The sequence below is a fragment of the Eschrichtius robustus genome, chromosome 7 (genome assembly GCF_028021215.1).
Source record: "Eschrichtius robustus isolate mEscRob2 chromosome 7, mEscRob2.pri, whole genome shotgun sequence".
Lineage (NCBI taxonomy): Eukaryota > Metazoa > Chordata > Mammalia > Artiodactyla > Eschrichtiidae > Eschrichtius > Eschrichtius robustus.
Genome location: NC_090830.1, coordinates 6253878 through 6267788, shown reverse-complemented (window position 1 = coordinate 6267788; position 13911 = coordinate 6253878). Strand labels below are relative to the sequence as shown.

The window sequence follows — 13911 nt, the reverse complement described above, 5'->3', positions numbered from 1 at the left end:
TTTAAAATAGCTGTGATTAACATGCCAATTGTTCTATCGGAAAAGGAAGACAACATGCAAGAACAGATAGGTAACATAAGCAGAAAGTTGAAAATTCTTAGAAAAAATCAAAATAAATTATAGCAATCAAAAATAGTGTAATAGAAATGAAGAATCCCTTTGACAGGCTCATTAGTAGACTGGGTAGAGCTAAGGAAAGAATCTGAGCTTGAGGATATGTCAAGAGAAACTTCCAAAGCTGAAAAGCAAAGAGAAAAAAGACTACTCCCCCCCAAAAATTATATTGTATCTAACTTCTTGAAAACTATGCAAGAAAAAAGAAAGTAGAATAAAATATTTAAAGTGTTGAAAGGAAAAATCCACCAATAAGTCTATATTCTTTGAAATATACTTTACTTCAAAGTAAAGGTGAAGTAAAGACATTTTCAGACAAACAAAAATTGAGAGAATTTGTTGCCAGTGGACCTGCCTTTGCACGAAATATTAAAAGTTCTTCAGAGAGAAGAAAAGTATACAGATCAGAAACTCAGATCAACATAAAGAATGGAAGAATGTTAGAGAAGAAATAAGTGAAAGTAAAATAAAAACTTTTATTTTTCTTAATCTTAATTGATCTAATAGATGATAGTTTATTCAAAATAATAACAGCAACAATGTACTAGATGATTATACCTTATGTGTAAGTGAAATTAATGACAGCAGTGATACAGTGGAAGGGAGGGAGTAATTAGAAATACTTTATTATTATAATGTACTTGCTCTACCCATGAAGCAGTACAGTGTTACTTGAAAGTAGATTTGGATCAGTTGTAAATGTAAATTGTAAACTCTATGGCAACCACTAAGAAAAGAAAAAAAAGAAGAATTGATATGCTAAGAAAGGTGAGAAAAGGGAATCATATAAAATGCTCAATTGAAACCACAAAAGTGTAGGAAAAGAGTGGAAGACAAAAAAAGGAACATAGAATAAGGAGAACAAACATAAAACAGTAACAACTGTTATATATTAATCTATCTATGTCAGTAATCACTTTGTCAATGGTCTAATTACACCAATTAAAAGACGGAGACTTTCAGAGTGGATCAAAAAACAAGACCCAACTATATATTGTTTACAAGAAACTCATTTTAAGTATAAAGACACATACAGATTAAAAGTAAATGGAAGGAGAAATATATACCATGCCAACACTAATTTTAAAAAAGCAGGAATAGCTATATTAATTTCAGACAGAGCAGACTTCAAGGAAGAGCAAGGAAGATTTTCAGGGATAAAGAGGGGCATTATACTGCGACTTCCCTGGTGTTCCAGTGGCTAAGACTCCATGCTCCCAATTCAGGGGGCCCGGGTTCGATCCCTAGTCAGGGAACTAGATCCCGCATGCTGCAACTAAGAGCCCGTGTGCCGCAACTAAGAGTTTGTGTGCCACAACAAAAGATCCCACATGCCACAACCAAGAGCCCATGTGCTGCAACTAAGACCTGGCACAGCCAAATAAATAAATAAATATTAAAAAAAGAAGGGCATTATATAATAATAAAGGAGTTAATTCTCTAAGAAGACATAACATTATATGCACCTAACAATGGAACATCAAACTACATGAGGCTAAAACTGATAGAACTGCAAGGAGAAATGGACAAATTGACTATTATAGTTGGAGACTTCAACATTCCCCTATCAGAAATGACCAGATCAGCAAGCAGAAAATCAATAAAAATAGAGCTGATCTTAACTGCATCATCTAGAGATTACTTCGTCCAAAATCAAAAGAGTACACATTCTTCTCAAGTTCACATGGAACATTCACCAAGATAAACCACATTCTGGGCCATAAAACACACCTTAACACATTTAAAAGAACAGAAATCATACAGTGTATGCTCACAGAACACCATGGAATTCAACTAGAAATCAATAACGAAAGAAAGCTGGAGAATTGCCAAACACTTGGAGATTAAACAACATACTTCTAACCAATATATGGGTCAAAGAAGAAATATCAAGAGAAATTTTAAAATATTTTGAACTAAATTAAAATGAAAATACAACTTATTAAAATCTGTGGGATGCCACAAAAATGATACTTAGGGGGAAATTTATAGCATTGAATGTATATATTAGAAAAGAAGAATAATATTAAATCAACTATCTAAGCCTCCATGATAGAAAACTAGAAAAAGAACAGCAAATTAAATCCTCAGTAAGTAGAAGAAAAGAAATAATAACAGTTAGAGCAGAAATCAGGAAATCAGGAGAGACAAATCAATGAAACCAAAAGCTGGCTCTTTGAAAGATCAATAAAATTGATAAGTCTCTATCTAGGCTAAATAAGAAAAAAAGAGAAAACACAAATTACTTATATCAGAAATGAAAGAGGGGCAATCATTAATAACCCCATGGACATTAAAAGGGTATAAAGGAATAATGAGAACACCCCTTTGCCCACAAACTTGATAACCTAAATAAACTGACCAATTCGTTGGCAGACACAATCTACCAGAAAGAGGAGAAAGAGATCATCTGAATAGGACTATGTATATTAAAGAAATTGAATCAATAATTAATAACCTTCCAAAACAGAAAACACCAGGCCTTGTGGGTTCACTAGTGAATTCTACCAAACATTTATGGAAGAAATGATACCAATTCTCCACAATCTCTTTCAGAAAACAGGTTATCAGAGTTAATGTCATGAGTGGTGGGACAGGTCAACATCTAACTCAGCAGGGCAATGCATCATTTTTGTGGTGTTCCTGCCAGGAATCCATAACCTGATACTGGTCGTGAGGAAATATCAGCCAGATACAGATAGAGAGTCAGGCTACAGAGTGAGAAGCCTGTACTCTAAAACAAAACAGAACCAAAATGAAACAAAGAAAAAACTGTCTAAGACTGCACTGCTCAATGTGGGCAGTAGACGTGTAATTACTGATCAATTGAAATGTGGATAGTATGAACTGAGATGTGCTTTAAGTTTAAATGTACATCATATTTCAAAGCCTTTGTATGAAGAAAAAGATTGTGAAATATTTCAACATTTTTTTATATTGGTTACATGTTGAAATGATAATATTTTGATATACGGGTACCCCCCGATCTCTGAAGAAGTGTTCCTCTGAAACCTTTGGTAAGCTGAAATGGCATAAAGCGAAGAAGTAGTTTACCTCAGGATACATTTTGCTAATGGATGCACAAAATAAATCAAGATAAAACACAGATGCCCACAGACACAGTTCAAAGCTATGGCAGCTTGATGCTGAGTGTAGTTCCCAGAGAAGGAGCTTGGTGGTGCCACTCTCACTGCTTGGGGTATGAGCTGGATCTATAATGGCTCCATGCAAAACAAATACTGAATGCTATTTTTGCTTTTTACCTTTCTTTGTAAAGCAAAAATCCTCTTTGGATTTCTTTTGGCTAGCAAAAATGGGTACTAATGTAGGTCTTTCACAAAAGCAAAGTGGCATAAAGTGAACTCTTGAAAAGCAGGGGGTACGTACTTGTACCAGGATAAGGTATCATTGAAATTATCTTTTTTTTCTCTGTTTCTTCTTTCTTTAATGTGGCTACTAGAATACTTTAAATTATACATGCAGCTTGCATTATATTTTTATTGGTCAGTGCTTATCGAGGACATGAGGGACAGGGAAGGACTGTTATTATTCTGGATTCAGGAATACTAAAGACTCATTAAAAATGATTGAAAAAGTGTTCCTGGAAAGGAACTTAACCCAGCAAGAAAAAAGCAACATTTTTGTGATGGTGAATGAGATTTGAATTGCATCTGTGGATTGAATCAATATTGACTTCCTGAGTTGGAAGTCTCTGTAATGCTTATATAGGTATATGCCTTTGTTTGGGGGAGATAAACACTGAAACGTTTAGGGTATCAAGTCAACAGCTTGTTTTCAAATAGTTCAGAAAAAGACTAATGTTAATGCATTTGCATATAGATGGATGTGATAAAAGGGATTCCTTGGACTGTTGCCACTTGGGGAATCTGAGTCAAAGGAATACAGGAGTTTTACAGTGTGCTTGAAACTTTCCTGCAAAATAAATAACTTAAAAAAGTAGCACACCACAGAGTGAGAGAAAATATTCACACTACATGCATCTGAAAAAGAACATATACAAAATATGTAAAGAATGCCTTCAAATCAATAATAAAAAGACAGCCTGGTAAACAATGGGTGAAATACTCAGACATTTCACTGAAGATACACAAACTTAGAATGAATACATAATAAGTACATGAGAATGAGTTCAAATTAAAACCACAATGAGGGGACTTCCCTGGTGGTGCAGTGGTTAAGAATCCGCCTGCCAATCCAGAGGACATGGATTCGAGCCCTGGTCCGGGAAGATCCCACATGTCTCGGAGCAACTAAGCCCACGCGCCACAACTACTGAGCTTGCGCTCTAGAGCCTGCGATCCACAACTACTGAAGCCCGCATGCCTAGAGCCCATGCTCTGCAACAAAGAGAAGCCACGGCAATGAGAAGCCCATGCACCACAAGGAAGAGTAGCCCCCGCTCGCTGCAACTAGAGAAAGCCCGGGCACAGCAACAAAAACCCAACGCAGCCATAAATAAATAAATAAATAAATAAATATTTTTAAAAAAGCCACAATGAGATAACACGTAATATTCAAAAGAATGGCTAATATTGAAAGGATTGACAACATTAAATGTTGATGAAGATGTGGAGCAACTAGAACTCTTACGCAGAGCTGTTAGGAGGGTACAATCATCTTGAAAAACTTGCCAAGTTTCTTTAAATTTTTTTCATAGGTATTTTAAGGTTCCTGATAATACCAATATCTGGGGCATCTCTGGGTGGGCTTGTATTGACTGCTTCCCCTCAACAATGGGTAACATTTTATTGCTTGTTTACATGTTGTCATTTCAAAATTATATCATAGACATTTGAATAAAAATTAGAGTGGAGATGGAACAAATAATATTTACCCCCCAGAAAAGTTTATGCCCCTTGTGTCAGGCTGCTAGAGTGGGAGGCTGAGTAAATTCGTTTGCTTTTTTAAAAAATTAATTAATTTATTTATTTGGCAGCACCGGGTCTTAGTTGCAGCATGCAGGATCTTCGTTGCGGCATGTGAACTCTTAGTTGCAGCATGTGGTATCTAGTTCCCTGACCAGGGATCAAACCCAGGCCCCCTGCACTGGGAGCTTGGAGTCTTAGCCACTGGACCACCAGGGAAGTCCTGAGGGTGAGTAAATTTGATCTGCATTTGAATTGGTCTGGGCTTTATTGCAACTTTAGTTTGACTCAGTTTACCACTTGTCTTAGCTTAAACTGCCATAGCAAAATACCATAAACCGAATGGTTTAAACAACAGAAATGCATTTCTCACAGTTCTGGAGACTTTCAAGTCCAAGATAAAGGTGCAGGCTAATTCGGTGTCTGCTGAGAGCAAAATGGTAGAACCATTCTAGACTCATTGGTGTGTCATTTGCCTGTCAGAGGGAGATAAATAAATCTGACACAAATTCAGGGGACTTCTACCTCAGTGAAATTTCTAGGGGTCCAGTGGTATGGGAGTGTTGAGATATCCCTTCTAAAGTTAGGGATAGGGACTTCCCTGGTGGCACAGTGGTTAAGAATCCGCCTGCCAATGCAGGGGACACGGGTTCGAGCCCTGGTCTGGGAAGATCCCACATGCCACGGAGCAACTAAGCCTGTGCACCACAACTACTGAGCCTGTGCTCTAGAGCCCGTGAGCCACAACTACTGAGCCCATGAGCCACAACTACTGAAGCCCTCATGCCTAGAGCCCGTGCTTTGCAACAAGAGAAGCCACTGCAATGAGAAACCCGCACACCACCACGAAGAGTAGCCCCCACTCTCCACAACTAGTGAAAGCCCGTGCGCAGCAATGAAGACCCAACACAGCCAAAAATAAAAATAAAATAAATAAATACAATTAAAAAAAAAAAGTTATACTCGGACTTACAACTGCATGCGGGGGATCAGTGCCCCTAGACCCTGCATTGTTCAAGGGTCAACTGTACTTTTGTGTGTGTGTGTGTGTGTGTGTGTGTGTATATATATATATATATAACACATATCATATATATCACATGTACAGTATATTGTTTTCTTCCCTCTTTATCCCATTATCATATAATGCAAAAAATATTAACTCAACATTACAGCATTTAAATTACAAGATATCAAGAAGACTCAACGTCATCCAAGGACTTTGCATTCTCTTCTGAGGAAAAGGTTAGTATGTTTTTTATTGTACATAGGATAGTTGTATCATGTTAGCAGGAAATATGACATTAGTGACTTTATTTGGAGATTAAGTATGGCTTAAGGAGATACATATAGGTGCCACATTGACAAGGAGTGGACTATGATGCTTAGTATTATGTGTCAACTTGGCTAGGCTATGGAGTACAACTGCTTAGTCAAATACCAGTCTAGAAGTTGCTGTGAAGATATTTTTTTAGATGTGCGTGATGGTTAATTTTCTGTGTCAACTTGACTGGGCCACAGGTTGCCCAGACAGTTTGTCAAACAGTTTTTTTTTTTTAAATTTATTTATTTGGCTGCACTAGGTCTTAGTTGCAGCACGTGGGATCTTCATTGCCACCTGCGGGATCTTCGTTGCAGCATGTGGACTCTAGTTCCCCGATCAGGGATCGAACACAGGCCCCCTGCATTGGGAGCGAGAAATCTTAACCACTGGACCACCAGGGAAGTTCCTGTCAAACATTATTCTGAGTGTGTCTGTGAGATATTTTTGGACGAGATTAACATTTGAATCAGTAGATTGAATAAAGCAGATTGCCCTCTCTAATGTGAATGGGCCTCATGGAATCAACTGAGGACTTGAATAGAACAAAAAGGCTGAGTAAGAGAGAACTTCTGCTTGACTGGTTGAGCTATGGCATCAGTCTTCTTCTGCTCTCAGACTGGAACTCACACCATTGGTTCTCCTGGTTTTCAGGCTTTCAGACTAGGATGGGAACTACATATCAGATCTCCTGGGTCTTCAGCTTGCTGACTTGGGACTTCTCAGCCTCTATAATCATGTGAGTCAATTCTTTATAATAAATCATATGTATATAATGCATATATGATTAGTATTAGTATATACATAATGTGATTAACAAAGTCAGTAGACTTTGAGTAAAACAGATTATTCTTCATAATATGTGTGGGCCTCTTCCAATCAGTTGAAGGCCTTACGAGAAAAGACTGAGGTCCTTCAAAGAGGAAGGAATTCCGTCTCCAGACTGCTTTCAGACTCAAGACTGTAATTTCCAGCCTGTTGGCCTGCCTTGCAAATTTCAGACTTGCCAGTTCCCACAATCTTGTGCGTCAATAAAATGTCTCTCTTTTGGTCCACTCTTACTGCCCAAAACATGTTCATAATAATCCTTTATTTTTCTTTTAATATCTATAGACTATAGTGATGTAAGCTCTTTCATTTCTGATATTGGTCGTTTGTTTGTTCTTTTTTCCTAACCACTCTGGCTACAGGTTTATCAATTTCATTTATCTTATCAAAGAACCAGCTTTTGAGTCCACTGATTTTTCTCTATTTTCCCGTTTTCTACCTCATTGATTTACATTCTGATCTGTGTTATTTCCTTTCTTGCACTTACTTTTGGTTACATTTGCTCTTATGTTTCCAGTTTCTTAAAGTGGAAGCTGAGGTCATCATTAGGGAACTTTCTTCTTTTCTAAAAAAAGAAATAATGTATAAATTTCCATTTAAGTGCAGTTGTAGTGGCATACCACAAGTGTTGATGTGTTGTGTTTCCATTTTCTTTCAGTTCAAATTACCTTCTAATTTCCCCGTTTGATTTCTAAATATCTGACCCATGGATTATTCAGAAATGTGTTAGTTTCCAAATATTTTTATGTTTTCCAGATATATTCAGTTATTAATCTATAATTTAACTCCAATATGGTGGGAGAGCATATTTTTAATGACTTGAATGTTTTTAAATTCATAAGACTTCTTTTATTGCCCCAAACATGGCCTATTTTGATAAATGTTCCATACGCACTTGAAAGAATGTATATTTTTCTTCCTTCATTTGTATTGAGTACTTTTTTATAATTAAAAAAATCTCCTTTGTTGGCTTATTGGTTAGAAATGTTTCCTTATTTTTGGTTTCTTTAGCATTTAAAATATACATTTCTAACTTTGGTTCCTTTAGCATTTGTAATATACAACTTTAATTTATCATAGGCTACCTTCAAGTAATATTATACCATTTACATATAGTATAAGAGCCTGCCAGTGGTCTGCTTTCATTTCTCCCCTCCTGGCTTTTATGCTAGTATTATACATTTTACTTTATACATATGTTATAAACCCTATAATACACTGTTACTCTTTATGTTTAAGCAGTCAGTTATCTTTCAAGGAGATTTAAGTTATGAAAAACACTTTTATATTTACTCATGTATTTAGCATTTCTGGTGTTATTCATTTTTTTGATTCTTTCTTTCAGGTAAATCCAGTCCTGCTACTTTACCTTGGCCAGAAACAGAAGGCCCTGGATTGGATGCTGAATCAGAAACAAAACATTAGATATAAAAGACTTAATTGAGACAATTAGTGGAATTTTGAACACGGAGTATACTTTATATATTATTATTATACCTATGTTAAATTTTCTGATTTTGAGTATTGTACTGTGGTTATGTAAGAAATGTATCCTTGCTCATAGGAAACATACACTTAAGAATTTAGGAGTAAAGGGGAATGATTCCTATAACTTACTCTCAAGTGATTAAGAAATTTCTATGCATAACATACACATATATAGGGAAAATGATGATGAAGCAAATGTGGCAATATGTTCATGACTGGAGAATCTGAGTGAAGGAGAGAGTTCTTTGTCTTATTTTTGAAAGTTTTTTTAATGTTAAAATTATTTCTAAGTAAATGGATAAAATGAATTACAGTAATAATGGCAAACTTGTCTTTGGTGTTAGAAGTCAGGACAGGGCCCAAAGCAATCTACAGATTTAGTGCGATCCCTATCAAATTGCCCATGACATTTTTCACAGAACTAGAACAAATAATCCTAAAATGTATATGGAACCATAAAAGACCCAAAATTGCCAAAGCAATCCTGAGGAAAAAGAGCAAAGCAGGAGGAATAACCCTCCGAGACTTCAGACAACACTACAAAGCTACAGTAATCAGAACAGTGTGGTATTGGCACCAAAACACACATACGGATCAATGGAACAGAACAGAAAGCGGAAAAAACCCACACACCTACAGTCAATTAATCTTCAACAAAGGAGGCAAGAATATAAAATGGGAAAAAGACAGTCTCTTCAGCAAGTGGTGTTGGGAAAGTTGGACAGCTGCATGTAAATCAATGAAGTTGGAACACACCCTCTCACCATGCACAAAAATAAACTCAAAATGGCATAAAGATTTAAACATAAGATATGACACAATAAAACTCTTAGGCAAAATATACTCTGACATAAATTGTACCAATGTTTTCTTTGGTTAGTCTCCCAAGACAATAGAAATAAAAACAAAAATAAACAAATGGGACCTAATCAAATTTATAAGCTTTTGCACAGCAAAGGAAACCATAAAAAAAACGAAAAGACAACATACGAAATGGGAGAAAATATTTGCAAATGATGCAACAGACAAGGGCTTAATTTCCAGATATACAAACAGCTCACACAACTCGACAACAAAAAACCAAACAATCCAATCGAAAAATGGGCAGAAGACCTTAATAGACATTTCTCCAAAGAAGACATACAGATGGCCAATAAGCACATGAAAAGGTGCTCAACATCGCTAATTATCAGAGAAATGCAAATCAAAACTACAATGAGGTACCATCTCACACTGGTCAGAACTGCCATCATTAAAAAGTCTACAAATAAAAATGCTGAAGAGGGTGTGGAAAAAAGGGAACCCTCTTACACTGTTGGTGGGAATGTAAATTGGTACAGCCACTATGGAAAACAGTATGCAGGTTCCTCAGAAAAACTAAAAACAGAGTTGCCATATGATCCAGCAATCCCACTTCTGGGCATATATCTGGACAAAACTATAACTTGAAAAGATACATGCACCTCTATGTTCATAACAGCACTATTTACAATAGCCAAGACATGGAATCAATCTAAATGTCCATCAACAGATTAATCGATAAAGAAAATGTGATAAGTATATATATATTTTTATATTATACATATACATATATAATGGAATATTACTCAGCCATCATAAAGGATGAAATAGTGCCATTTGCAGCAACCTGGATGGACCTAGAGATTATCATACTAGGTGAAGTAAGTCAGAAAGAGAAAGACAAATATCATAAAATATCACTTATATGTGGAATCTAAAATACGATACAGGGACTTCCCTGGTGGCAGAGTGGTTAAGAATCCACCTGCCAACGCAGGGGACACAGGTTCAAGCCCTGGTCCAGGAAGATCCCACATGCCACAGAGCAACTAACCCCATGCGCCATAACTACTGAGCCTATGCTCTAGAGCCCGTGAGTCACAACCAGTGAAGCCCGCGTGCCTAGAACCTGTGCTCCGCAACAAGAGAAGCCACCACAATGAGAAGCCCGTGCACCGCAACAAACAGTAGCCCCCACTTGCCGCATGTAGAGAAAGCCCACGTGCAGCGAGAAAGACCCAACGCAGCCAAAAATTAATTAATTAATTAAAAACAAATAAATAAAATATGATACAAATTAACATATCTATGAAACAAAGACAAACTCACAGATATAGAGAACAGACTTGTGGTTGCCAAGCCGGGGCGGGTAGGGGAGGGAAGGATTGGGAGTTTGGGATTAGCAGAGGCAAAGTATTATATATAGGATGGATAAACAACAAGGTCCTACTGTAGAGCACAGGGAAGTGTATTCAATATCCTGTGACAAATCATAATGGAAAAGAATATAAAAAAGAATAGATAGATAAGTAACTGAGTCACTTTGCTGTGCAGAAAAAAATTAACACAACATTGTAAATCAACTATAATAAAATTTTTAAAACAAAAAAATAAAAAAAAGTCAGGATGGGGCTACTTTTGAGGAGGGGAGTAATAATAGAGAATGGGCCTTTAAGGGGGATTTCAGGTGTTCATAATATTTTGTTTGAATTCTTGGTGTTTATATGGTTATGTTCACCTTATTTTTTTTCTTGGTAATTCATTTATCTGTACAATTATACCATGTACATTTTCCTATAGTTTTTTATTCTTCAATTAAAATTTTTTAAGGCTAAAAAAAAAAAAGAATCCATTCAGATATAAAACTCTAGGATTTCTCTGTCTTCTTTCCTGAATCTTTGGTGAAAGGTGTCAGATCAGGGTGATGTCTCCTAGGTGGTCCTCCTCCTTATTTCAAAAGAGTAGTTTCAGTCCTGTAGTGTACAGCTGGTACCTGAGCCCAAAGTAAAAATTCACTTTATCTGACGTCCTCACCAATGGCCCCAAACTGCCACTTCTCTTAGAATTTACTGACTTCTAGAAACTGAAGCTAGACTTTCAGTAAATTTGGGCCAATTCCACTGGATAGGCAGAAACAATAGTTCAAGAAGATCTACAAGGTGGAGAATTGCTGTCAAGTTCAAATGCTCTGAAGAGACACCCAAAATCCCTGATAATAAAATGGCCACATGAATAGCATCATTCTACAATTTTATTCTACTGTCATTTCCTGGGACCAGTCAAATAGAAATCACTTGGATAAGCGGTATGAAGAAAATAAAATTGGGGGAAATTCTATGTGGGGTTTTATTATTAAGGCAGTACATTTGAAAGGAAATGAAATTTGAAATACTGTAGACAAAAGTGTTTCATGTTTGTTTTAATATTTCTTTGATTTCTAGTGATGTTACATATTTTTCATATACTTAGTGACTAATTGTACTTTCTTTTTTAGTATTTACTTAAAAATTTTTTGGGGCTGCATCAGGTCTTAGTTGTGGTAGGTGGGATCTTTCATTGCGGTGTGTGGACTTCTCTCTAGTTGTGGCGCACGGGTTCCAGAGTGCATGGGTTCTGTAGTTGCGGCATGTGGGCTCTCTAGTTGTGATGCACGGGCTCAGTAGTTATGGCACCTGGGCTTAGTTGCCCTGCGGCATGTGAGATCATAGTTCCCCGACCAGGGATTGAACCCGTGTCCCCTGCATTGGAAGGCGGATTCATAACCACTGGACCCCCAGGGAAATTCCTGTACTTTCTCTTTTATAATTACATTTCAATATTTCTAAGACATGCATTTTTCTCGTATTTTAACAGCTCTGAAATTGGATCTTGTAATGCATCTTAAAGTAAATGGTATGTCATAGTTTAATTGTCCATATATTTTCTTTTGCAATAGTAAATAGAATATTGAGGCATCTGGCAGTCCACTGCATTGTAGATTGAATGAAAAGCTGCAGCAGGATATTCTTTTTCTATTTTTATTGCATGTTAGATGTTCATCTTTCAACTGATTTGTAAGAGCAGTTCAGCAAGAGTGTGAAATCTGTCTCATAATTATTAAATATATTTTCTCAGTTTGTGTTTTAACTTTCTGTTATATCCTTTCTGGTTTCTGCCTTTTGTTTCATGCTATGTCAAATTATGTTCTTTAAAATCTTTTATTTATATTCTAGGTAATTGATGGTTTACTTTTTAAATTTACATGCTGAATTCATGTACCATTAACCTTATTTTCTCAAATCATTAACTGAACATTCCAAACTATCTCCATTGTTTGAAATAACAATTTTTTTAAAAAAAATAAATTTATGTATTCATTTATTTTTGGCTGCGTTGGGTCTTCGTTGCTGCACGCAGGCTTTTCTCTAGTTGCGGCCAGCGGGGGCTACTCTTCATTGTGGTGCACGGGCTTCTCATTGCGGTGGCTTCTCTTGTTGCAGAGCACAGGCTCTAGGCAAACAGGCTTCAGTAGCTGTGGCTCGCAGGCTCTAGAGCGCAGGCTCAGTAGCTGTGGCGCACAGGCTTAGTTGCTCCGCGGCATGTGGGATCTTCCCGGACCAGGGCTCGAAACTGTGTCCCCTGCATTGGCAGGCGGATTCTCAACCACTGCTCCACCAGGGAAGCCCTGAAATAACTATTTCAACATATACTCAGTTCTTATGTATTTGGATCTGTTTCCGTTCTTCTTTGAAGCCAGCACCAAACTTTTAAATTATGTTTATAATAATATGCATTTCCAATAAAATTTCCTCCCTATTCTCTGAGGTTATATATTTCCTGATGAAGTTTTAAATTATTTGTCAAGGAAAACGAAACCAAACTCTCAGGAAAAAATTGTCATTTTGATTTAGATTGTTAAGTTTTATAGTTTCCTGTAAGAGTAAATACAAATATTAAAAAATTGAATTTTCTCTGGTTCAAAAAGGGGAAAAGATTTTCCTCCCCTCTTAGAGCATTTCCTTGAGAAAACTTGTAACTGAAATCCTTTTTTCTGTCCCTTTGAGATGCATGCAAATCTTTTTAAAAAGTAAATAAACCTCTTGTTAGTTTTACAACCCAGGAATATCTTTGTTAAAGGCCTTGGAGCTATGTCTTTGAAATGTAAATAAACATCAAGGAAGATAGCACCCCATCTCCCTGTGTCTGCGGTAAACTCCTAGGCTTTTGGCTACAAGTTGTAGCTAGTTGCTTGTCATAGAGATGCAAGAAGCTTTACTTTTCATTTGGATAAAGGCAATTAACTAATAGAAATGGCCACCCCAATTACCGTGTGAATTTAGGATGAACAATGTGTAGTAAATGGTGTTGTCAAGTTCTCTTATCTTAGTACATAGAAAGGGTTGTATCTGCCTGGCTACATAAAAGTGTGATATTTCTGTCTGCAAGCTCATTAGCAGATTGCCTGGAATGCGCATTGCAGTCTAGTTTAATGCT

At 36.6% G+C, this 13911-nt stretch overlaps 1 protein-coding gene across 1 annotated transcript in view; it reads right to left on the bottom strand.

Moving 5' to 3' along the window:
* LOC137767005 (zinc finger protein 33B-like) overlaps positions 1 to 13911 on the bottom strand; it is a 101662-nt gene that overhangs the window by 27230 nt on the left and 60521 nt on the right. The window lies entirely within an intron of this gene.